The following is a 27,372-nucleotide window of genomic DNA, read 5'->3' as shown; positions in this document are numbered from 1 at the left end:
ACGACTTCTCTGTGGGTTTCGCTGGAGCAAGCAGATTTTTCATGAGGCCATATGTTGGTGCCCTGCAAACGGTGAGGAGGATCGTCCTTCGTTTGGCAGCGATCGCTTCTTCTTCTAGCTCGTTGGCCACGAAGTACTGGTCGAGTCGCTCCACGAAGGTTTCCCAATCATCTCCCTCCAAAAGTTTCTCCAGGATGCCCACTGTTATCTGCATCGTTGCGGTGGGGTTTGTCATCCGTATCTCATCGCCCGTTGTTATGTATTGAATAAAGAGTCTGACCAGATACTGTGAGCGCAAAGTAAGGTGTGACCGCAGGTCTCCAGAGTGCCTCTCCAGCCTGTGGAACCTCCTTATGTACAGGTGCTCCCAAGGGATTGTGGGATCCCTTGGAACTCCAGGGGATGAGCCTTCTGGTGGTTAAACAAGGTATTTACAGGTTTACATACATAACACTTCACAATTCTACACTTACTGGTTTTACCTATATCTAGAAGGCACCTTTTCAACTTTATTCAAAGGTTTGCATTTTATTTAGAAAAAAGTCTCTAACTTCTACCGTTAAGTTAATTTCTGACTTCATGTTAAACCAACACCACAAAAACAAAGTCCAAGCTAGTCAAATATTTATTGCAGATAATTAGTCAGATGTCCCTTTTTATTTCCGACATAATATGGTTTCTCCTACAAGATAGTGATTTTTGCCACAATTATTAACATATTAACCTTTGAAATTAATGGTTACAATAAGTTCCGGAATCAAGAAATTAAACAAAATATGAAATCTATTAAAAAAAATTGATTTACTTCATTACTGAAAATATTTTGGTCAACTTCTCTCCCCTCCCTGTTAAAGTGTCTAAGACTACAGAAGGAAAATATTATTCAATTTTAAGAAACAGTTTACAAAGTTAGATCTTTGAAGATTTATTTTGCCAGTTCTCACACACTATTTAAACCGCGCAGGGCAAAAAGGTTTACCGTTCACTGTGCTTAAGGAAAACATCAGACTATAGAAAGAATAATGAGAGTTCAGTTAGAGAGCACCCTCCACAATGATCGAAGTCCCCAAGCGCTTCACAGCCAATGAAGCATTTTTTGAAGTAAAGTCACTGTTGTAATATAGGGAAACATGGCAGTCAATTTGTGCACAGCAAGGTTCCAGAAACAAGAGATTAATGACCAGATAATCTGTTTTAGTGACATTGGTTAAGTGACAAATGTTGGTCAGGACACCAGGAGAACATTCCTGATCATCTTCAAATAATGTCATGGGATCTTTTACGCCTATCTGAGGAGGCAGTCATGGCTTCAGTTTAACATCTCCTCACATAAGAACATAGAAATCGGAGCAGGAGCAGTCGGCCAGTCAAGCCTGCTCCACCTTTCAATAAGATCACGGCTGAACTTTGACTTCAACTACACTTTCCCGTCCTATCGCCATTGTAATAGAGCCTCCTCCTAGTGGACTACTGTGGTAATGTAACTACTGATTTAAAAAAATAAAGGATGAATCTATTTGTATTAGCTGAAATGCAGCCTTTTCTCTGATTGGCTCTCCAGACCTATTGCCCATTAGTCCCCTTGGAGGATAAGCCACATCCTGAAGTTCCTCTGGAATGTGTAACTGGAACCGGCCAGCCCAAGTTCTGAGTGAATTTCCAATTCGATCCATTTTGACTTCAGAAGCCACAGAGAATAGATCTCCCCAAAAGCCACCAAGTTCCAATCAAAGTCCCTTACCCCAGCACAAGTGCATCCCTCCGTCAGCTGAAGACCCTTACCCAAGCGCAAGATCTTACCCCACCCCCCATAGATGGAGCATTGTGTGCGGATTGTTAACATGTTTATTGGGTATGAAGTGAATAGTGACAGTGTCGTGACTTCTGGATTATGTCCACCTCAACGATGTCCCTTGTAATGCACGCACCGAGCTTGCACGCACCAGGGGGTAGGAAGAATGGGATCAGTCATGGCAGAGTTTCCTCTCTCCCCTCCAATCACCCCCCACCTGTGTCTCTCTTCCGCACCACCACCCCCGGCCCGGCTCTTTTTCTCTTTCCCCAAACTCTTTTTCTCTCTCTCTCTCTGCACCCCCAGACCTCCCAAGCTTCATCTCTCTCTGCCCTCCTCCCCCAATCTCGCTCTCTCTCTCTGCCCGCCAAACCCCCCCCCTCCCCCAAGCTCTCTCTCTCTCCCTGTCCCACCACTCTCTCACTCCTCCCTCCCCCTATCTCTTCTCGCTCAGGGAGGCAGGGGGCCTGCTCGGGAAGGCTTGGCGGATGCGTTTGGCTGCTCAGTGGAGGCAGTTGGACGCATGCACAGAAAAGGGTTAGTAGGAAGTGCGCCTGAGAGGGGAAGGGGGCGGAATTGATGCTAGTTGTCCTAACTCACCCTTCTGTGCATGCGTCTCCGGAGTTAGTACAAATAGTTACTGTCGCACGATGACAGATTTTCTGTATTGGAGCCATCTTGTGTAGTGTGTTTGTTAGTGATGTTGCAAGAATATATCAAGGCTGAGGTCCAACAAAAAACCCAGGATCTAAAGAACAGGTGATGGATGCAGAAAGCACAGGAGATACAACAACTGGCTGACAACCATGATGTGCAAGGATTCTTCATTGCAATCAAGGCCACCTACGGTCCAAACCCCCCAAGGCCCCACCCCACTGTTGGCCAAGAATGGGGAAACACTCATCAAGGACACCGAAGCAGTCAGGGCCTGCTGGAAGGAACACTTCAAAGATCTCCTCAATCGAGACTCTGCCTTTGACTCGAGTGTTCTCGATTCCATCCCGCAGCATGTGACCCGCCACCACCTCCGTGAAACCCCAATGCTGCAGGAGGTCGGAAAAGCCATAAGACAGCTCGAGAACAACAAGGCTACGAGAGCAGATGGAATCCCTGCTGAGGCACTAAGGTATGGCGGAGAGGCGCTGTTGGCGTGGATACATGACCTCATCTCTCTCATCAGGAGGGAGGAGAGCATGCCGGGAGATCTCAGAGATGCAGTGACCGTGCCCATCTTTAAAAGAGGGGACAAGTCCGACTGCGGCAACTACAGAGGAATCTCCCTTCTATCAGCCACTGGGAAAGTTGTCGCTAGAGTTCCCCTCAACCGTCTTCTCCCTGTGGCCGAGGAACTCCTCCCGCAGTCACAGTGTGGATTTTGTCCCTTATGGGGCACAACAGACATGATCTTTGCAGCGTGACAGCTGCAGGAACAATGCAGGGAGCAGCACCAGCCCTTATACATGGCCTTCTTCGACCTAACAAAGGCCTTTGACATTGTCAACCGCGATGGTCTATGGAGCATCCTCCTCCATTTCAGATGGCCCCAAAAGTTCATCAACATCCTCAGTCTGCTCCGCAACGACATGCAGGCCGTGATCATTACCAACGGATCCATTACAGACCCAATCCACATCCGGACTGGGGTCAAACAGGGCTGCGTTATCGCCCCAACCCTCTTCTCAATCTTCCTCGCTGCCATGCTACACCTCAGAGTCAACAAGCTCCCTGCTGGAGTGGAACTAAACCACAGAACCAGTGGGAACCTGTTCAACCTTCACCGTCTCCAGGCCCGGTCCAAGACCACCCCAACCTCTGTCGTCGAGCTACAGTACGCGGACGACGCCAGCATCTGCGCACATTCAGAGGCTCAACTCCAGGACGTAGTCGACGTATTTACTGAGGCATACGAAAGCCTGTACTCGCCGCACAGCACTGCCCCCCAGTCATCAAGATCCACGGCACAGCCCTAGACAACGTGCACCCAGTGGCTGATAGCAGGGAGATACCTCGGGAGCCTTTTATCAACAAAAGCAGACATTGATGAGATTCAACACCGCCTCCAGTGCGCCAGCGCAGCCTTCGGCCGCCTGAGGAAAAGAGTGTTCGAAGACCAGGCCCTCAAATCTAGCACCAAGCTCATTGTCTACAGGACCGTAGTAATAACCGCCCTCCTGTATGGCTCAGAGACATGGACCATGTACAGTAGACACCTCAAGTCGCTGGACCATCAACAATGCCGCCGCAAGACCTTACAAATCCCATGGGAGGACAGACGCACCAACGTTAAGTGTCCTTGACCAAGCCAATATCCCCAGCATTGAAGCACTGACCACACTTAATCAGCTCTGCTGGGCCGACCACATTGTCCGCATGCCAGACATGAGACTCCCAAAGCAAGCACTCTACTCGGAATTCCTTCATTGCAAACGAGCTAAAGGTGGACAGAGGAACTGTTACAAGGACACCCTCAAACCCTCCCTGATAAAGTGCAACACCCCACCGACATCTGGGTGTCCCTGACCAAAGACCGCCCTAAGTGGAGGAAGTGCATCCAGGAGGGCGCTGAGCACCTCGAGTCTCATCGCCGAGTGCATGGATGAATCAAGCGCAGGCAGCAGAAAGAATGTGCGGCAAACCTGTCCCTCCCTCTTTTACCCTCAACGACTGTCTGTCCCACTGTGGCAAGGACTGTGGCTCTCGTATTGGACTCATTCTAAGAGTGGAAGCAAGTCTTCCTCAAATCCGAGGGACTGCCTATGATGATGAAGAATATATCACATTGGTGACATAGGATCGGATAATCAGATTCCCGAGCTGAAATTTCTGTTTTTCTGGGTAATTCAGCCAACCGACAGAGAGACCATGGGCCCAAGTTTGCCCCCAGACTTAGAACAACGCATCTCCGTGTGGTGCGCCGACTTTTTAAGAACAGAACGGTGCCTATTATTTACCTTGGTATTTTCCCCTCCTTCTGGTCAATCCAGGCCCTTGGCGCAGCGCAGCAGAACGCGTGGCGGGCGGAGCCACGTCCCGGCGCTGTCTGCACATGCGCGCGAGTGTGCGCACATGTGCAGTAGCTCCAGGCTCCCAAGGCTGTGTGGGAGGGGCCCGAAGATCAGACTCGGGCCTCCTTCCCTCCCTCCCTCCCGTATAGTTCCCGCTCCCCGCCGTTTAGCTCCCACTCCCACCTCCCCCGCACCCCTCCCTCCCCCTCGCCCACATTTAGCTCCCGCTCGCCTCCCCCTCCCTCCTTCCCGTTTAGCTCCCGCTCCCCACCGCCGGCATCTGGCTGGGGGCGGCCAGACCTGGCTTCTACATCCTCGGCGGGGTGCGCCCGCCCCGCCTGAAGTCTTCGGCACGGCCCGTTCAGCCTCCCTCTCCCCCCACTCTCCCCCCCCTCTCCTCTTACCCCCCCCTCTTCCCCTGCTCCCCTCCCCCCTCCTCTCCTTCCCTCCCTCCCTCCCTCCTCCCCTCCTCCTCCTCGCCCCTCCTCCTCACCCTCCTCTTCTCCCCTTCCTCCTCCTCCTCCTCTCCCGTTTAGCTCCCGCTCCCAGCCCCCCCCCCCCATTTAGCTCCCGCTCCCCTCCTCCGGCATCTTGCTGGGGGCAGCCCGGCCCCGTCCGAAGTCTTCGGCAGCCCGGCCCGGCTTCTACGTCCTCGGCGCGGCCCACCCTCCCGCCCCGCCTGAAGTCTTTGGCGCGGCCCATTCAGCCTTGCTCTCCACCCGCCCCCTCCTCTCTCCCCCTCCCCCCTCTACCCTCCGCGTCCTTCTCTCTCGCCCTCCCCTCTCTACCCTCCGCTCCCCTCCGCCTCCCCCTCCTCCTTCCCCCTCCCCTAGCCTCCTCCTCCTCCTTCCCCCTCCTCCTTCCCCCTCCCCTTGCCCTCCTCCTCCTCCTTCCCCCTCTCTCTCCCCTTCCTCCTTCCCCCTCCCCTTCTCCTCCTCTCCTCCACCCCACCCCCTCCCCCTCCCTCACCACCTCTCCTCCACCCCCTCTCCTCTGACACTAACAGAGAGACACTGGGGGGGGGGGGGGGGGTGGCATCCCAGCACACTGCTGGAGGGCTCCTGGTGCTGCAGTCGGTGAGTAGAAACTTAATTTTTTATTAATTGATTGATTTTTTTTTTTATTTTTAATTTTCAAATTTATTTTGATTTTATTGGTTGGTTTATTGATGTATTTATCATTTATTATTGATGATGGCTCTTTATTTGTAAAAGTGAAGTGTTTATTGTTTGTAGACCCCCCTTCTCGCCCCCTCCCCCTCTCTCGTTCTCTACTCCTGATTTATAAGTGTCGGCAAGGTTTTTCCTGAGCGTACAAAAATCTACACTTACTCCATTCTAAGTTAGTTTGGAGTAAGTTTTCACTGCCTAAACTTGCAAAACAAGCGTAAGTGGCTTACACGCCCCCTTTTGAAAAAAAAGTGTTGTACAATGAAACTGTTCTAACTCACTAGAACTGGAGCAAACTAAATGCAGAGAATTGCAATTTCTAAGATGCTCCATTCTAAACTAGTTGCTGCAAAAAAATAGGAGCAACTCAGGCCGAAACTTGAGCCCATTGAGAGGTTCTCTGTTTTGCAGCACAGCTAAAAATCCAAGGTAAATTTCAAGCACACTTAGCTGAACTGTTGACATTGCTAGAGTCCAACTAGCTATGCCTATGGGAATAATAGGACACTTGGGTGAGTTCTCTTGCGACCGATAGACTTTTGGAGCGTATGTGGAGCGGCTAGAAATGTTTTTCACTGCGAAAAGTATTGTTGAAGTCCCCGATGATGAAAACCATAACCGGGTGGTTTTAGAATGGAAACGGGTTATTTTCTTGACTGAAGCAGGCCCAGAGATGTATGAAGCCCTGAAAATTTGTCTTGTTCCCGTTAAGCCGAAGGACACACCACTGACAGAGATTCAGCACTAGGAAATTGCTGAAAGTTATCGTTTGGAATGCGAGATCAATTCATTAACGAGGGTATCAGTGAGTACATTGTAGCTTTAAACATTTTCAGGACTGAGCACTACGTGACCACTTTGTTTGTGGGATGAAAAATGAAGCGATCAGAAGGAAGTCGTTGACAACCCCTAACTTGACTTTTGATTTAGCTTGTCAGATGGCCAACCAATACTCCCGAGAATTTTAGGCCATTTCCAGTCGTCAACCGAGGTGAATCGGTTTCATGTTAAAAGTAAAAGGCTGCAAAGTTGAGAAAACACAGACTCCATGTCACGTGCGACTGGGCACATTGCATTAAGTCATCAATCAACTTGACATTTTAGGACTTTTGACAGCGAGCCAATTAGGGGTTAAAAATATATCAATTGCGCCAATAAGGTCAAAGGAGACGAGTTCTGTAAATTGATCCAGGATAAGAACAGCCATGTTTTGTCATGTGTTCTCAGAAGGACAAAGGAACTGGCAATCAGCCAAAAGCTTGTATGCTGCTGTTGGAATAAAATTATGTTAAAATATCACTGGAGTTCGCATTTCATTGAAAATAAGAGATCTAACAATTTTGGCGTCACGAACAGGATCGCTGAGGGAAGAAACTGAATTTTGGGCATCGGACCTACATACTGAGGTAAGGACTCCTCTTTATAAAAGTCCTCGGTCAATTGTCTAAATTTACCTCCCCTTCTACGCGATTCCGAAAGCCTCCGGTTTGCGAACCCTCCAGTTGGTGATCGACTCGAGATCCCATAGACGTTTAAACTTCAGCGGTGTGTTAGTTAATTCATCACCGACCCACTGATTCGGCTGGAAAGCCTACGACTCGAGACCCCAGTAAAGAAATTAGTAATATGGCAGAAGATAAGAACAAAGAATTGCCTACAAATGTTAAAGATGGGCAGGCAACACCTGAGACTTCAATAGATGAAATCCTCCAACAGTTGAAAGAATACATAGAGCAACAATTCAACTTATCTAAAACCTGTATTAAGATCGAACGAAAATACGGTACCTCCAAAGGACAATGGTCCTTGGACGAGATCAAAAGGGTCTAGGGAAAAACGACCCGTATGAAAAATAAAGAACGAACCAGATGGTCCCTAGCTGTTATGGGACAGATCCGACAGCGGAATGAAATTATAACGCGTTCCCAATATGATAGGGACCTGACCAGTATAAAGGACCAATTGCAAGCGGTTTGTGAACAGCTGAGACAGGAAAAGCTTGAACTTGAAAAGTCGGAAGAGGAAGTTAAAGATCTTAAAGGTGAAATTAAAGAATGGAAAAAATCATTAGATAGAGACAGTAATAGGAAAAGGAAAATGTATCGGTCAATTCCCAGGGTACCCATGTTTGGATAAATTAAAAGCGCAAACCCGAAGACACAACCGAGGAATAGATACGGATTCTGAGTCCTCCGACGATACAGGGTCGGAGGATGAAGAATTAGGGGTGCGCTATGCCCCGTTTAAAAAAAAAAGACGAGTTGTAGTCAAATCAGAAGAGACTGCGGATGAGGACGGAACCAAAAAAACGAAGAAAAGGGTGTATGTAGAATATTTATTTCATGATCCGGCAGACCCAGAGAAAATTGATAAATGGTCCAAGGAGTTGCCCAATCCAAAGAAAGGGGAGTGAAAACGTGGGACCAATTGGACCACTTAAGAAATATATATCAACTTCATCCCTGGGACGGAGTGCAAATTTTGACCATAATGGTGCCAAAAACACAAGGAAGAAAATTGCACGACAAGGTAGAAGAAGCTTTGGGGCAGGATGAGCAAGAATTAAACGCAGGATGGGAGGCGATTAAACACTGCCTGCAAGCCTTCAGTCCAGCTAAGACAGACTGGGGAAAAATTGCAACCTACCAACAGAAAGGAACAGAGGTGGTCCTGGAGTATGACGAGCGGTTTAGATGCACGTGGCTAGAACATTCGGGTATGAATAATACGGATGAGGAAATGGATTTACAAGTGTTTGGACCCCTGAAAGCAGCTTTCGTGGCAGGTCTAAAGCCAGAACTGTCCAAAATGCTTTAGGTAGTGTTACCAGACTGGGAAGGCAGAGGAACTATCTTTGCAGCTCCGGTGGATCGATGTAACCAATTAGACAGGGATATGGGAGCTAAAGTCTGAGCTGTGCAGGCTATGGGATGGAAATCCCAGGATTCCAATAAACAGTCATTAGGAAAATTACCCGGAAAATGTCATTATTGTGGGAAAGGTCACTGGGCCAAGACGTGCAGGGCGAAACAGCAAGGTCGCGGCCGGGGAAGAGGACGTGGCCAGGGATACCATTCAGCCAACAAACCAGGCTTGCCACTAGATAACGACCTCATAAAAGCATTTAAGCGACTGACAATACAACAACAGAAGGAGTTACTTGGGATCGCAAAAAACGATTAGAGCCCGCCCTGGCCCCCCTCCTCGCACTAATACAACAGAGGGGAGATGGGCTATATATAACTGTGAGGGTGGGCGATAAGGATGTGGACTGTCTTTTAGACAAAGGGGCGGAATTAACATGCCTACCCCTACAATATGGAGACATTTTGCCGTTGGATGGTAGGGCACGTACAGCCTATGGAGTTGGGGGCCATAAAATGGAAATTAAAAGGACAACACCGGTACTTATCGGGCTGGGTCCACATGAACTAACCACACCGGTCTGGATAGGCCCAGTAGATCAACCCCTTTTGGGAATGGACGTTCTAATCCAAGTAGATTCATCGTTGCATTTCGAGGATGGTCGGATGACATGGTCAATTAGAACTTTGAAGAAAGAAGAATTGAAGGAACACCCGATATGGGCTAAAGATAAGAACGATTGTGGCCTACTCCAGATGGAGCCTGCGTCATTTACTGGGACCAAGCCTCCATGCAATAAACAGTATCCAATCAGTCCAACTGCCATCGCGGGAATCTTACCTGTTATTCAGCAATTGGAGAAACAAGGGGTGCTTATTGAAACGCATAGCTCCTCCAACAGCCCCGTGTGGCCGGTATAGAAATCTAATGAGATTTGGCGTTTGACCGTCGATTATAGGAAAGCTAACCAGTGTATTGATCAAAAAGCTCCTTTGGTCGCAGATCCCTCCACCATTTGTAATGCCCTCAAACCGGAACATAAATATTTCTCGGTTATAGATATGGCCAACGGATTTTGGTCAGTGCCTCTGGCACCGGAGGTTCGACAGTGGTTTGCTTTCACTGTCCAAGGACAACAGTATACTTGGACCCGGTTACCGCAGGGTTTCCACAACAGCCCTACGGTATTCCACATGACTTTACAAAGCCATTTGCGAGAATTACCTCCCCTGTCATCCACAGTTATCCAATATGTAGACGATATCCTGCTAGCTTCAAACACGGAAGAACAGCATGAACAAGATTTACGAGCTTTGCTGGACCACCTTTGGCTGAAGGGACATAAAGCCAGCATCGACAAAGCACAAATATCCCAAGAAGAGGTTGTATACCTGGGACAAAAGATTTCACAAGGAAAGAGAGAACTTACCCAGGATAGAACGGCAGCCATTCGGGCTGCTAAAAAAATCACCACTATTCAGGAACTAAGGTCTTTTTTGGGATTGTGTAACTTTAACAGAAATTGGATTGACTCCTTCACACAGCTTGCTCAGCCACTGAATGATATCTTAAAGGGGAAACGTGCCTTTAAAGAAGCCACCACCCTCACTAAGGAACAGCAAGAGGCCTTCCTGAGTTTGAAAAAGGCTTTGTGTTCGGCACCGGCTCTGAGAATCCCCAACAGTGGTAAGCCATTTACCCTGTTTGTCCATGAGAAAGAAGGATACATGACAGCTATACTGACACAAGAACATGGGGATCGGCAAAGACCTGTTGGCTATTATTCGGCAAAACTGGATGCGGTAGCCCTCGGATGGGGAAGTTGCTCAAGGGCCATGGAAGCTACATGTCGAGCGGTAATGATCACTACGGGTCTAATCCTCGACCAAAAGCTGATGGTCAAATGTCCCCACACCGTACACGCTTTGCTGTCTATGAATAGAATGTCTCAGGTGACAGCAGCTAGATGGACCCGCTGGACAGCAGTTTTGGAAGCTCCAAATCTCCATATCGTCTGGGCCAGTCAGGTTAATCCCGCAACTTTGCTCCCGATGTCAGAATCGAGGGAGCAAGAGGGGGGGGGGGAGAATGTGAAGAGCATGACTGCGTGGAGATTTTCAAAAGAAACAGAAGAAGCAGCCTTAGCAGCAGAAGAGCCTCTGCACAACCCAGACCTCATCCTGTTTACAGATGGTTCCTCCTTTGTTGACAATGGTACCAGAAAAACAGGATGGGCAGTTACAACCTTATATGAGGTAGTGGCAAAAGGATGTTTACCCTCAGGAACGTCAGCACAACAGGCCGAGTTACGGGCCCTGTCAGAAGCATGTCGAATAGCAGAAGGACAGACAGCTAATGTCTACACAGATTCGCGTTATGCTTTTGGAGTCGCTCACGACTTTGGTCTGTTATGGCGGAAAAGAGGATTCCTCACTGCTGCTGGTACACCTATCCGAAATGGAAAAGAAGTCCGAGACTTACTAGAGGCCATACAATTACCCCAGGAAGTGTCCATCCTGAAGTGTAAGGTCCATACCAAGGAAAATACCATGGAAGCACAGGGAAATGCCCTAGCCGACCAGGCAGCTAAAGATGCCGCCTCACAGGGCGTTCCACCGGAAGAACCAACACAGATGTGCAGATGGAAAGCACTCAGGACTCTGACACGAGACCTTCAAACAATGCAAGGCGAGTGCTCCAGAGAGGAAAAATGGACATCATGGATTGAGGCAGGAATTAAGCTATGCGAAGGTGGTGTCTGGAGACAAAGAGTTACCGACAAGCCAGTCGCGCCACAAGCGCTTATGCCTTTTTTAGCCCAACAGATCCACTCGTGGGGACAGTTGGCCTCACAACAAATGATGGCACGGTTCCAGAAAAGCTGGTGGGGTCGGGGATTTAAAAAACATGCCCAGCTGGTTGCCAGAAAAATAACTCTGGACCCATCACGGTAATGCCCCAACTGAGGCCTCCTGCCCCTGTCGGACCATTCCAGCATCTGCAGGTTGATTATATATCTCTCCCTCCATGCCAAGGATACACTAATATTCTTGTCACGGTCGACAAATTCTCTAGATGGGTAGAAGCTGTCCCAACTAAAAGAGCCACAGCCAATCACACTGCAAAGATCTTGTTTAAGGACTACATTCCCCGATGGGGAGTCCCGAGTAGCATTGACTCAGATCAGGGAACACACTTCACAGGTGCTGTCTGCCAAGAAGTCTGTAGGTTACTGAACATTACGTGGGATTTATATTGTCCTTATCACCCACAATCATCAAGACAAGTAGAGCGAATGAATCGAACTCTGAAACAACGGCTTGCCAAATATCACCAAGAAGGAACACCATTGCCCCAGGCACTACCAATAGTGCTATGTAGCATTAGGGCAACCCCGAACAGAACTACAGGTCTAAGCCCATTTGAAATTATAACAGGAAGACCCATGTCGCTGCCAGGAGCTATTGATTTATGGAAAGCTGATGTTCACTTAATGAGTGACACTTTGTTATCATACTGTCAGGACCTAACCAATGCTATTAGTTCTGTTTCCCAACAGGTATTGGCAGCTTGGGATAATCCACCCGAAGGAGGACACGACATAATCCCGGGAGTCTGGGTCTATGTGAAAAAGTTGCATAAAGAACCTTTGGGTGCCAAGTGGGAGGGACCTTACCAAGTGTTATTGACCACCCAGGCAGCTGTTAAAGTCCAAGGAAAGAAAGCCTGTATCCACGAGCACCCGTAACTGAAGCTGAAATCTGATAAGGACAATTACTTTTTGCCAAAATGTATAAATTTACTGCATTACTGAGTGCAGGTATTCTAGGCATTTGCCTACTTCTTACTAGCTACCCTCTGCACCAAAGGGAAATAGTTGAGTACCCAGAGAATTACATGTAAATACCTTTTTACATATGTCATACATTTATGCCAAACAAAGTAACATTTCCAGTTGTTGGGTGTGTGCGCATATTCCTATTCACTCAAAGGGAGGGATTCCCTTGAGGCCAGTTCCCTTGAATATCTCGGAGTGGATAATTAATCAAAACAAAACAGGCAATGCGTTTCAGGAGACGGAAGACTGGGCACGTAAATGGAAGTCAGCAGGTTACAATCTGACTACCTTTGAGGGGGTGGTACCAACCGTGCTACAATAATGCCAAACGGCCCCCATTTTTTGTTATCACTAATACAACGGGGATAGGAAGACCGGGGGAAATCGGTCTGTCTGATTAGAAACATCAAAGGAGGCCAAAATGTGGGATATAGTAACTGCTCCCGGAATTATAATGTAATCAAGCCACGGAACCCGTCCACACTGGGCCGATGTGGGAATTCTGAATAAAACAGATGGAAAAGCCTGGACAGGCCCCAGAGTGTTGATGACAAAGAAACATCTAACATTCATTGCCTATAAAGGCACCTATTGGGTGTGTGGCTACAAGGCCTACCCTTGGCTGCCCCAGAATTGGACAGGATACTGCTATTTAGCCTACATTGTGCCATATATGTATCATATAAAGTCACTGTCGGAACATCTACACCGTCCTAAGAGAGCTATCACAGAAACAGAGAAGTTCTTTGCCATTCTGATCCCCAGGTACGGGACCGCCAGACTGGCAAGGGAATCCATTAACATGGCATCCGTTGTGGAACGGGTAGCCAATGATACCTCAGAGGCCCTAGTTAAAATTAATGCAGAAATGGTAGCAATCCGCACAGTAGCCCTACAGAATAGACTGACCCTTGACTACATTCTGGCTGAAAAGGGAGGTACTTGCGCCCTACTCGGAACTGAGTGTTGCACATATATCCCAGATAGCTCCGAAGAAATTACACACTTCGCGGAGCATATCCAAAAGGAGGGAGAAAAACTTAAGCAACCCCCATCATTCACTTTGTGGAGCGGAGCCACTGAATGGCTAGGTTCAACAGGAACTTCATTGGTGGAAGGTTTAATTCTATTCATTGTAATTATTTTACTTTTATATTGTTTGTTTATATTGATTAAATGTTGTTGCAACCAGGCGGCTGTAGCTGCTGTCCCGCAGGTGAGACACCTTGCAGGTTCCAGCAGACCGTCTGTACGTGGCACAGGGGTATGTTATGCTTAAGGGAAGGTTGTTTACTGGTTGAATTAAGATACTGATTTGGATTAAATTGGAATGAGGTTAATTAACCTACTAAAACCAGACTTCCATTGTGGCCACGATGGAATTCGGGTTGATGTAAATTTGTGTGGAAGCTACTAGTCCGGATATGTAGCGAAACACATCAACAAATTTTAGAAGGAAACTCTATTAACATGTATGGAATTATTTTGTAGAATGTTTAACCAGTGATACCTGATGTTTTCTGATTCAGTTTGTGAAAGAATCAAAGGGAGGATTGATAGAGAATTCAAACAGGCTGCAGACAGGCTGCAAAGTTGAGAAAACACAGACTCCATGGCTACGTGCGACTGGGCACATTGCATTAAGTCATCAATCAACTTGACATTTCAGGACCTTTGGCAGCGAACCAATTAGGGGTTAAGAATATATCAATTGAGCCAATAAGGTCAAAGGAGGAGAGTTCTGTAAATTGATCCAGAATAAGAACAGCCATGTTTTGCCATGCGTTCTCAGAAGGACAAAGGAACTGGCAAATAAAATGATGTTAAAATATCACCGGTGTTCGCATTTCATTGAAAATTAAGAGATCTAACATCAGGAGAGCAAATTCCTGTTGTAGATTGCATCACCATACCGGTGAAATACAAGGATCAGTTTCAGAGCTTGCCTCTCATAGTAGTGGCAGGAGACAAACTTGCCTTGATAGGTAGAAATTGACTGGGATGCCTGAAGCTGGATTGGAATTAGATTGTATGTGGAAATGAAATTTACATCGAAAGATGATGTCATCAAGCAGTATCTGAAGGTGTTCCGTGAAACTAGCAGACCGATCTAAGACTTCAAGGTGAGTGTCAGAGTGCAGAAGGACGCAAGACCAGTTTACTGCAAGTCACGTCCCGTACCATACGCACTCAAGGAGAAAGTTGAGCAAGAACTCAAAAGACTAGAAACTGAGAACATTATCTCTAAGGTAGATGTAAGTAATTGGGCTACACCCATTGTTGTTGTACCTAAATCAGATGGTATGGTAAGGTTGTGTGGTGATTATAAAGTAACCAGTAACCAAGAGAGGGTAATCTACCCAATACATTGCCAAATGTAGAAGATTTGTTCACAACACTGACAGGTGGCCAGATGTTCTCGAAGTTAGATGTTACAAATGCTTATCCAAGTCATGCTTGACTATAAATACTCATCTAGGCCTCTATCAGTTTAATAGGATACCATTTGGAGTGTCTTCTGCCCCTGCCATATTCCACGGAGTGATGAACCAGATTTTGCAAATCATTGAAGAGGTAGTATGTTATTTAGATGACATACTCATTTCAGCACCAAACAAGCAAATCCATAATAACGTGTTGAATGAAGTGCTCAAATGGCTAGAGAAGCAGAGTACGAGTAACTTCTCACAAGTGCGCGTTATTTCAAAACTCAGTGGAGTATTTAGGGCACAGAGTAGACAAAGATAGTTTACATCCAACCAAGGGAAAGCTGGATGCTGTCAGAAATGTCATTCGACTGCGATCATTTTGGGGTCTTTTGAACTATTATGAGAAATTCCTACCAAATTTGGCTACAGTGTTACATCCACTGAATGAGCTGTTGAAAAAAACAGGTCCATTGGAAGTGGTCAAAAGAATGTGACAGCATTCAAGGAGTGTAAAAGCCAGTTGGTAGAGAGTACCATGTTAGTTCACTATGACGTATCTAAAGGAGATCAAGCTAGCATGTGACACCTCTCCACATGGAGTTGGAGCAGTGATCTCTCATGTACTAGTTAATGGGGAGGAGAAACCAATGCTTTTGCTTCAAGCACTCTCAGTGCCAATGAGCGTAATTATGCGCAAATCGAAAGGGAAACTTTGGCAGTGATTTTTGGAGTCAAGATGTTCCACAAATACTTGCATGGTCGTAAGTTTACCATCATTACTGACCATAAGCCCCTGACAGTAATCCTCCATCTAAAGTCCCTGACAGTAATCCTCCATCTAAAGTCCACAGTTCCAACCTTAGCCGCAGCCTGAATGCCAAGATGGGCTTTGATTTTGTCAGCATATACTTATGACATTGAGTACAGATGATCAGCTGATCACAGTAATGCTGTTGCTATGCCTAGGTTGCCATCCCCATCACAAGTTAGATCCAATAGGGAAGAAGTGTTCTATTTTTCATACATTGATGAACTGCCCGTCACAGCTGAAGAGATTGGTAGAGCAAACAAATGTGACCCAGTTATGTCAAAGGTGTATGATTACACAGCAAATGGATGGCCAAACTAGGTATCAGAGGAAGATATTCGCCCATACTTCGATCGTAGGAATGAATTATCAGTGGATAAAGATTGTATCATGTGGGGTGCAAGAGTGGTAATCCCAAATAAATTCCGGTCCAAATTGTTCTTCATGACCAGCACCTGGGAATGTGTTTGACCAAGAGTTTTTCACGCAGTTACTTATGGTAGCCAGGTTTAGATAAAGTTATAGAGTACATAGTTAGTCAGTGTACAACATGTCAATCAGTAAGCAAGAAACCACCATCAGTACCATTACAGCCATGGAAATGGCCTCCCAGGATGTGGCAACGGTTACGTGTAGATTTTGCTGAGCTAGAAGGACAATTGTTCATTGTGATTGATAGTCATTCGAAGTGGGTAGAGGTGCTTCCGATGCGGAAAATAACAAGTGAGACATTAGACAATTTGTGAAGATTGTTTTCTTCATATGGCCTCCCAGAAGAAATAGTGTCTGATAACGGACCGCAATTTTGTTCAGAAGAATCTGTACAGTTCATGAGTAGAAAAGGTGTGAAACATACCAAAGTTCCACCTTACCACCCTGCTTCAAATGGCGCAGCAGAGCACACAGAACAAATTGTAAAACGTGCCCTCATCAAGCAAATGTTGGATCCAAATCCAGGGAAATGTCAGTTGGCATTGGACCACAAATTGGCAAATTTTCTAATTACTTATCATAATACTCCTCATACAACTACTGGTAGAATACCAGCAGAGTTGTTTCTCAAACGACAGCCACAAACGAGGTTCTTGTTGTTAATTGTTTCTCTTCTACCAAGTATGGCTTTAAGACAGAAAGACAGTCATGATAGAAGTAGAGTAAGAGAGAGAAGTGTGAAATTGAATCAAAATACGAGTGAAGAACCACCACCATAAATGGTTAAAGTGGTTACCAGAAAGAGTAGTGAAGATATGCGGCCCTCACACATATTTAGTCAAGATGTTTGATCATGGGAATGTTAGGTTTGTTAAAATTGATTATATTTTACCTACAAATGTGGAAGGAGTTGAAAGTTGACATGATTCGATTATTTCTGATGAGTCAGATAGCCTTGTTACAAGTAGAGTACCAGTAGCAAATCCTACATCAGATGTACTAGAAACAAGTCCAGGAGAAAGTCAGAATTTAAGTCTGAGTCCCAAGTCAGGCAGACAAACGGTCTGAAGTTGGAGAGAGTCAAAATGTAGATCAAGTGTTGTCGTTGGAGAAAAACTCTCCTCAGGCTCAGCCTAGAACAAGTCTAAGTTCTACAAGTTTGGAACGTTCTTTCAAGAGCGAAGGTCTCCTCTTCGAAACAGAAAACTAGTGGTCAAGTTTGATTTGCAAATATGGAAAAATAAGTTCATATCTTTTGTTGTGTATAACCATGCAAATTATGTATGATGATTATTTTGTTATAATTACCTCTTCAATAAGGAGGGAGACATGTAATAGAGCTTCCTCCTAGTGAACTACTGCTCTACCTAGTGGACTACTGTAGTAATGCAACTACTGATGTAAATAATAAAAGGTCACATGATGACAGGTTTTCTGTATTGGAGCCATCTTGTGTAGTGTGTTAGTGATGTTGAAAGAATATATCACACCCATATTTCTTGATTCCCTTAGAATCCAAAAATCTATCGATCTCTGTCTTGAATATACTCAATGACTGCGCATCCACACCCCTCACGCAGTAGAGAATTACAAAGATTGACAATTCTTTGAGTGAAGAAATTTCTCCTCAACCCAGATTTGGGTATTTCCGGATTTTGGAACGTCAGAGGGGGGCGGGGGGGGGGGGAAGGTGCTCGCCGAAGAGCTGCTCACCGGGCGATGAGGTCTTCAGGCGGGGCCCCGCCATCGTGAAGTTGTTCGGGCGGGGCCCCGCCGCCATCGTGAAGTTGTTCGGGCGGAGCCCTGCCGCCGTGGAAGTGTTTGGGCGGAGCCCAGCCGAAGAGGAGCTGGTTGGGCAGGACCCCACCGAAGAGAAGCTGGTCGGGCGGGGCTCCGCCGAAGAGGAGCTGGTCGGACGGGCCGGCGAGAAGGCCCCCGAGGTCGGGCAGTGGCGGCGAGGTGAGGCGAGGGGTGGTGCGGCGAGGCCCGAGGTCGGGCGGCTACGAGGGGTGGTGTGATGTGGCGAGGCCCGAGGTAGGGCAGCAGCGAGGCAAGGCTCGAGGTCGAGCGGCGGCGAGGCGAGGCCCGAGGTTGAGTGGCGGCGAGGGGCAGTGAGGCCCGAGTTCGGGCGGCAGTGGCTCGGTGAGGCCCGAGATTGGGCTGCGGCGGCGAGGGGTGGTGTGGCGAGGCCCGAGATTGGGCAGCAGCGGCACCTCGAGGTCAGCAGGGTCCGGATGCCGGAACATTTTACGGATTCCGGACAGCCCTGCCATCAATCGGTCCGGAGTCTGGATTTCGGAACTCCGGATTAGGCGAGGAGTTTTAACCCACAGCCCTCTAACTCATGTGCAACATTGTTACCACTGAACCAAAGCTGACACATGGTACTAACCACACAAACTTCTTTCTCATTCAGTAAGGTTAGATTTAATAGCTTACTCTAAATAATTTAACAAAGAAGAAGAATTATTAATACATATCACATTGACCAGTTTAGGTGCAACTGTATATTACTCACTAGCCACATTAAAAAATACACTTAGTCATGTTATATGATGTTGCATAAGGCATAATCTGTATAAAGACATAGAATCGTAAGAAAGCATGGATTGACATGAAGCTATTCAGCATCTTTTCCATCAACCATGTATAAATTAATCAAAATGAAAATCTTCTAGATAAAGCTCTATGAAGTTTCTCTCTGACCTCCGAAAGTAACCTATCAAGATTCCAGGATATCAATATACTTGGTCCAATGCTGACAGTTACTTTCTACAACGGATACTTGCTTGATCCCAACAGCACAAAAATATTGTTACTCCCCAGAGTATTTGAATATCTTTTTGTCCCTATTATCATTATTAACCAGATACATTTCAGCTTCTTTTTAAAAAGAAGTTATTCAAAATATCATAAAGTGTTCTTTTCTTGGGAGTATTTATTTTGCACAGCAACTAAGCTAGAAACAAAAAAATAATTCTGCTAACATCAGACACGTGACGAATTAAATTTAATGCAGGGAAGGGTGAAGTGATACATTTTGGTAGGAAAAGTGAGGAGAGGCAATATGAACTTCCCAGAAAATGAAGCAGTCCGTGCCCGCATGCAGCAAGACCTAGACGACATTCAGGCTTAGGCTGATAAGTGGCAAGTAACATTTGCGCCACATAAGTGCCAGGCAATGACCATCTTCAACAAGCAAGAGTCTAACCACCTTCCTTGATAATCAATGGCATGACCATCGCCAAATCCCCCACCATCAACATCCTGGGGGTCACTATTGACCAGAAACTTAACTGGACCAGCCACATAAATACCGTGGCAACCAAAGCAGATCAGAGGCTGGGTATTCTGTGGCGAGTGTCTCACCTCCTGACACCCTAAAGCCTTTCCACCATCTACTAGGCACAAGTCAGGAGTGTGATAGAATACTCTCCACTTGACTGGATGAGTGCAGCTCTAACAAGAAGCTCGACACCGTCAAGGACAAAGCAGTCCGCTTGATTGGCACCCCATCCACCGCCTTCAACATTCACTCCCTCCACCACTGGCGTACTGTGGCTGAAGTGTGAAGTGTGTACCATCTATAAGATGCACTGCAGCAACTCGCCAAGGCTTCTTCGGCGGCACCTACCAAACCCGTGACCTCTGCAACCTAGAAGGACAAGGGCTGCAGGCGCATGAGAGCACCACCACCTGCAAGTCCCCTGCCAAGTTACACACCATACTGACTTGGAAATATATCGCCGTTCCTTCATCGTTGCTAGGTCAAAATCCTGGAACTCCCTCCCTAACAACATTGTGGGGGTTCCTTCACCTCATGGACTGGAGTGGTTCAAGAAGGCTGCTCACCACCACCTTCTCAAGGGCAATTAGGGATGAGCAATAAATGCTGGCCTTGCCAGCGATGCCCCATCCCGGAACGAACAAAAAAAACCTTAATGGTACAATTTTCAAGTGGGCGCAGGAACAGAGAGACTCTGGGATGTACGTAGACAAATCTTTGACAATGGCAGGATAAGCTGAGAAAGCTGTTAAAAAAGCATATGGGATCCTTAGCTCCATTAATAGAGGAATAGGGTCCAAAAGCAAGATAGTTATGCTAAAACACTGGTTTGGCATCAGCTGGAATACTATGTTCAATTCTGGGCTACACACTTTAGGAAGGCTGTCAAGGCTTTGGAGAGGGTGCAGAAGAGATTTACTAGAATGGTACCTGGGATGAGGGCCTTCAGTGGATAGACTAGAGAAGCTGGGGCTTATCTCCTTAGAGGAGAGAATATTTATAGATTTGATAGAGGTGTTTAAAATAATGAATGATGTTGATAGAGTAAATAAGGCAAAACAGTTTCCAGTGGCAGAAGGGTCGATAACCAGGGACGTAGATTTAAGGTAATTGGCAAATGAACCAGAGGGGACATAAAGAAACAAGGGGGGAGAAATTGGGGTAATTTGCGCCTCCAGTTAGCACCCCTGGGGACGACTTTTCGCCCACTAACAATTCCTGCTAAATTCCACGGGAGTTTAGCGGCACCGGTAACATCCGCTCTGCTGTGCCGGTGATGAAGACGTCATCACTGTGCGTAGCACCCCGTTTTTGCCCCAGAACAACTATTGGTCCATGCTCCCGAAAGCTGCACCAGGCAATGACAGCAACTGCTTCAGGGGACATGAACAGGGCGGCAGGAGGTGGCAAGCAGGTCAACAAAAAATGTGCCGACTTACTTGTCGCGGCCCGTGCCGAGATCTTGCAGCCACGGCACCATGCTCCCTGGTGGTCCAGGTAGGGCCCCGCAGCGTTGGCAGCTTGGGCCCTCCCCTTTAATGAAGGGATGAGCCCTGCTTCGGACCCGTCCGCCCCATTAGCGCCTCAGAGAGGACGTGGGGCGTGCTTTTTTTTGCGCTCCACTTCCTCTCGAGAGCGGCAACCCCAATTTCGAGAGCGAAGCGGGACTTCCACGCCTGGTGCAAAAAGTTTCGCCTCACAGATGTTACCGCCCCCAAATGGGACGCATTGGAATTTCTCGGACGTACTTTTTACACAACGAGTTGTTGTGATCGGGAATGCACTGCCTGAAAGAGTGATGGAAGCAGATTTAATAGTAACATTTAAAAGAAAATTGAATAAATACTTGGAAGGGAAAAAACTTCAGGTCTATGGGGAAAGTGCAGGGGACTGGGATTAATTGGATAGCTCTACTAAAGAACCAACACAGGAACAATGGGCCAAATGACATCCTAACTGTGCTGTATCATTCTATGGTTCTATGATCAGATCATGAGAAGAATCAGAATTTTCTTCAGCTCAACATCAGAAAAACCAAAACCATCCCTTTTGGTTCCTGCTGACAACATTGAATCTAATTCCAGCTCCGTCAACCCACGTTATATCCTAGACCATAACCTCTGTTCCGCCAACTCCAGATTACTGCACATCGTCCAATCCACCATTGGTGGCTAACCCTCTAGTCGCCGGCTCTGTGGAATTTTGTCCCAAATCACTTGCCTTTATTTCCTCTTTCCTCTCCTTCTAAATCCTATCTTTTTGATAACTTCTAGTTCTCCCCTTAATTTATTCCCTATTCTGTTTGGTGTCTTGCTCTCTTCCCTTTGTAACACACTCACAAGCACACAATCAAATGCAAGTTTTCGTATTTTAATCTTCAGACTCAATTGAGGTTTATTTGAAGTGCATTTTCCTTCCTTTTCCTCCTCCTCCTCAATCCTTCTACAGTCTTTGACACAGTCAACAACCCCTCTCTACCAAAGCCTCTCCTCCATCAACCAGCTCAGTGGATCTGCCCTTACTTGGTTCCACTCTTATCTTTCCAATTGTAGGCTGAGCATCTTTAGCAAAAGATTCTCTTCCCACCCCAGCACCGTTACCTCTGGAGTCCCCCAAGGATCACTCCTTGCTTCCCCCGCACCGCCCCCCCATCTATATGCTGCCCTTTGGCAACATCATCTGACAGCATGGGGACAGCTTCCCCGCTGGGGACACAAAGCTCTATTCCTCCACCACTCTCTCAATCCCTCTACTGCCTATATGTTATCATACTGCATGTCTGACATCCAGTCTTGGATGAGCCACAATTTCTTCCAGTTAAACATTGGGAAAGCCAAAGCCATTGTTTTCAGCCTCCACCACAAAATCCATACCCTCCATACCCTTGCCACCAATCACATCCCCTCCCCAGCCACTGTCTCAAATTGAAGCAGATTATTCACAACCTTGCCATTCTGCCTTGAGCCTCCTCCCTTGGCAGCTGTGCCTTCAGCCATTCCTAAAATGCTTCAGCTCTCCACTCTCCTTTAAGACTCTTCTTCAAACCCATCTTTTTGACCAAGTTTTATGTCATCCCTAATATCATCTTCTTTGGCTCAGCATCTGTTTTTGTCAAGTGCCCCCCAGGTCCCTCTGCTCTTGCATCCACTCAAAATAGTACCATTTAGATTATGCTGCCTCTCCACGATGTTCCTCCCAAAGTGCATCACTTCACATTTATCCATATTAAATTGCATCTGCCATGTGTTTTCCCATTACTATGTTGCATCATCCGTAAATTTTGAAATCGTACTCCATATACCCAAGTCCAGGTCATTTATATACAAAAAGAAAAGCAATAATCCAAATACTGACCCCTGGGGGTCCGAAATGCACACTTCCATCCATCAAAATAATATCTACTCACACCGCTACTCTCTAGCTCCTATCCCTTAGCCAATTATGTATTCAAGTTACCACCATCCCTTTAATACCATCTGCTTCTATTTTCCAAATAAGTGTTATGCAGTACTTTACTAAATGCCTTTTGAAAGTCCAGTGGCTGCAGAGATAGTGGATGCATTGCTTGTAATCTACCAAAATTCCCTGGTTTCTGGAAAGCAGGAAACTATAGACCAGTTAGCTTAACATCTGTCGTTGGGAAAATGCTGGAGTCCATTATTAAGGAAGCAGTAGCAGGATTTTTGGAAAAGCATGATACAGTCAAGCATGGTTTTATGAAAGGGAAATCATGTTTGACAAATTTGCTGGAGTTCTTTGAAGATGTAACGAGCAGGGTGGGGGAACCAGTGGATGTGGTGCATTTGGATTTCCAGAAGGCATTCGATAAGGTGCCACATAAAAGGTTACTGCACAAGATAAAAGCTGACGTGGTTGGGGGTAATATATTAGCATGGATAGTGGATTGGCTAACTCACAGAAAACAGAGACTTGAATGACGGAGCAGGCTCGAAGGGCCAAATGACCTACTCCTATTTCTTATGTTTTTATGTTCTTATATACATCTATTACACTACCTTCATCAACCCTCTCTGTTACTTCATCAGGTTAGTTAGACACAATTTGTCCACCATTCCTTTAACATGTTGATACAAGATTTTTGGGTTCCCTTTTCTGTTACCCGTTCATCGTTTCTTATACTCTCTCTTTGCCCTTCTTATATCCTTTTTCAATTTCCCCCTGCGCACTCTGTATTTTGTACCTGACATGTCATAAAAGTCCTTTTTCTGTTTTATTTTGACCTCTATTTCCTTTATCATCTAGGGAGCTCCAGCTTTGGAGACCTCATCTTTCCTCCTTATGGGAATATGCTTGTTTTGTACCCAAACTATGTCCAACTTGAAGGCCTGCCATTGCTCATTCACTGTTTCCCAGGCCAATCTTTGTTTCCAGTCCACCTGTGCTAGATCCCTTCTCAAGTATGGAGTTAGATCACATATCAGCCATGATTTCATTGAATGGAAGAACAGTCTCAAGGGGCTAAATGGCCTACTCCTGTTCCTATTGCTGAAACTGGCACTCTTCCAGTTAGGTATTTTCACTTTTGATTTTTCTTTGTCCCTTTAAACTTACATAAGAACATAAGAACATAAGAATTAGGAACAGGAGTAGGCCATCTAGCCCCTCGAGCCTGCTCCGCCATTCAACAAGATCATGGCTGATCTGGCCGTGGACTCAGCTCCACTTAGCCGCCCGCTCCCCACAACCCTTAATTCCCTTATTGGTTAAAAATCTAGCCATCTGTGATTTGAATACATTCAATGAGCTAGCCTCAACTGCTTCCTTGGGCAGAGAATTCCACAGATTCACAACCCTCTGGGAGAAGAAATTCTTTCTCAACCCGGTTTTAAATTGGCTCCCCCATATTTTGAGGCTGTGCCCCTAGTTCTAGTCTCCCCGACCAGTAGAAACAACCTCTATTTTGTCTATCCCTTTCATTATTTTAATTGTTTCTATATAATCACCCCAATCCTGCTGAACGCCAACGTGTAAAGACCCAGTCTACTCAATCTATCATCATAAGGTAGCCCCCTCATCTTCGCAATCAGCCGAGTGAATCGTCTCTGTTCCCCCTCCAAAGCTAGTATATCCTTCCTTAAGTAAGGTGACCAAAACTGCACGCAGTACTCCAGGTGTGGCCTCACCAATACCCTGCACAGTTGCAGCAGGACCTCCCTGCTTTTGTACTCCATCCCAGAGCTTTCAGGCTTGCCTTTTTATTACACTTTGACCCTTTAGAATTTTGCTGTACAGTGGCCCTTTTTGTTTTTTGATTCGGTTTCTCTGCCCTCCACTTTTACTCATCTCCTTTCTGTCTTTTGCTTCTGTCTCCATTTTGTTTCCCTCTGTCTCCCTGCATTGGTTCCCATCCCCCTGCCATATTAGTTTAACTCCTCCCCAACAGCACTAGCAAACACTCGCCCTACGACATTGGTTCCGGTCCTGCCCAGGTGCAGACCGTCCGGTTTGTAATGGTCCCACCTCCCCCAGAACCGGTTCCAATGCCCCAGGAATTTGAATCCCTCCCTGCTGCACCACTGCTCAAGCCACGTATTCATTTGAGCTATCCTGCAATTCCTACTCTGACTAGCACGTGACACTGGTAGCAATCCCAAGATGACTACTTTTGAGGTCCTACTTTTTAAATTTAGCTCCAAGCACCTTAAATTCGTCTCGTAGGACCTCATCCCTTTCATTACCTATATCGTTGGTACCAATGTGCACCACGACAACTGGCTGTTCACCCTCCCTTTTCAGAATGTCCTGCACCCGCTCCAAGACATCATTGACCCTTGCACCAGGGAGGCAACATATCATCCCGGAGTCTCGGTTGCGGCCGCAGAAACGCCTATCTATTCCCCTTACAATTGAATCCCCTATCACTATCGCTCTCCCACTCTTTTTCCTGCCCTCCTGTGCAGCAGAGCCAGCCACGGTGTCATGAACTTGGCTGCTGCTGCCCTCCCCTGATGAGTCATCCCCATCAACAGTACTCAAAGTGGTGTATCTGTTTTGCAGGGGGATGACCGCAGGGGACCCCTGCACTACCTTCCTTGCACTGCTCTTCCTGCTGGTCTTCCATTCCCTATCTGGCTGTGGACCCTTCAACTGCGGTAAGACCCACTTGCTACACGTGCTACTCACGTCATTCTCAGCATCGTGGATGCTCCAGAGTGAATCCACCCTCAGCTCCAATTCCGCAACGCGGTCTGTCAGGAGCTGGAGGCGGATACACTTCCCGCACACGTAGTCGTCAGGGACACCAGAAGTGTCCCTGGGTTCCCACATGGTACAGGAGGAGCATATCACGTGACCGAGCCCTCCCGCCATGACTTAACCTTTACATACACTTAATTTGGCGACAACACTGTTCACAGGTTACTTACTGATATAAAAAAAGAAAAGAAAAGCTACTCACCAATCACTAGCCAATCAGTTACCCCTTTGGCTGTGACGTCACCTTTTGATTTCTTTTTTCTTTTTTGCTTTTTCTCCCGGCTGCAGCTGTACAAGCTGGGCCTTTATAGGCCTCTCCACGCACCCCGGACTCGAGCTGCTCGAATTACTTTAACTGCTTTAACCCTACATGAAAACCACTATATAAATGCAAGTTGTTCTTGGTGGTACTACAAATTGTAAGGAAGATTGTGTAATTAGGATTGACAGATCAAACTCCTTTTCCAATTGTATGTTTTCTTATGCCTTTATGCTTTTAAATCTCAAATCTATTTTTCCACTATTACAACCCAACCTCCCAACAATATGCCCCCATCAGCCTTTCTCACTTAGCCACCCAGTAGGAACAGACGGGGCGGGGGGGGAAGCAGTGGTCATGAGCGGGAAGAATGAACCGAATTCACTCTGAAAGTTGAAAACTTTGTGTGGGCGGGATTGGGGATCGTGACATTCTGTGAAACTTAGTTGGAGGGCTCCAGGTCATCTCCTTGGGTCAGAGCTGGGAGGAAATTAAACTATTTATAGGCGTGGTGGGAAATGTTCGAGCGAAAAGAAGCCCGCCCACCCACCTTGTTCAGCCTTTAAAACCTCTCAGTTCTGGTGCCTGCCTTGTAAATCTTGTCGGCTGGACAGGAGGCGCTTTCTGTGGTAGAGAGGAGAGTCTCCTCCGGTTGGAATCCCCATCACTGGCGGCTCCAAGTGACACTCTGCCCCTCTCTTACTTACCGGATTCTCATTTTCTCCGCGGTTCGCACCGAGCTCCCTCTGTCCCACTCCTCTTACAATTCGAGTTTATTTTTATTTTTCTCCTGCCCTTAGACACCAGCAGCACCACCGCTCCCGCCAATCACAGCGCCGCGTACTCCGACAACGAGCTTCCCTGATCCAATCAGCGCTCCCGGCACTGCGAGGTTGCCAGCTCCATGGAGAGCGCTGACGCCGCCGGTGCGGTTGCCATGGCAGCAAGGCTGAACCGCAACAACCGTCTTCAAAAAAGTCAGTGCGTCACCGACTGCCGCCATCGGTCTTGGCTGCACTTGTCTTAGAAACTTTATGGACATAGCACCGCGTCCAGTAAGCAGTTAGTAACAGCACGAACCATTGTAGCAGTGTATGTATCGAACAGAAGTGAACCCAATCCTGCCCAGACCAGCGCCGCTTGGTGATCCCGCGCTGTCAATAGTGCGCTCTAACTCCCAATCCTAAAGCTGACACTCGAACTCCGACCGCACATCCCAACTACTAGCCACAATCCCAAGTCCCAACCCCAGTCATGTTTGCAACTACAATGT

General features: G+C 46.8%; 1 protein-coding gene across 6 annotated transcripts in view; it reads right to left on the bottom strand.

Moving 5' to 3' along the window:
• nek10 (NIMA-related kinase 10) overlaps positions 1-26,880 on the bottom strand; it is a 436,136-nt gene extending 409,256 nt beyond the window's left edge. For all 6 annotated transcript variants that reach the window (XM_070880873.1, XM_070880874.1, XM_070880876.1 and 3 more), the window contains exon 1: positions 26,807-26,880. The gene's annotated coding sequence lies outside the window, so the exon portion shown is untranslated. The remainder of the gene's footprint in view (positions 1-26,806) is intronic.
• Between the last annotated feature and the right edge of the window lie 492 nt (positions 26,881-27,372).

This window comes from Pristiophorus japonicus, chromosome 5, assembly GCF_044704955.1.
Source record: "Pristiophorus japonicus isolate sPriJap1 chromosome 5, sPriJap1.hap1, whole genome shotgun sequence".
Lineage (NCBI taxonomy): Eukaryota > Metazoa > Chordata > Chondrichthyes > Pristiophoridae > Pristiophorus > Pristiophorus japonicus.
The sequence above is the reverse complement of the archived record's forward strand: the minus strand, read 5'-3'. Positions and strand labels throughout refer to the sequence as shown.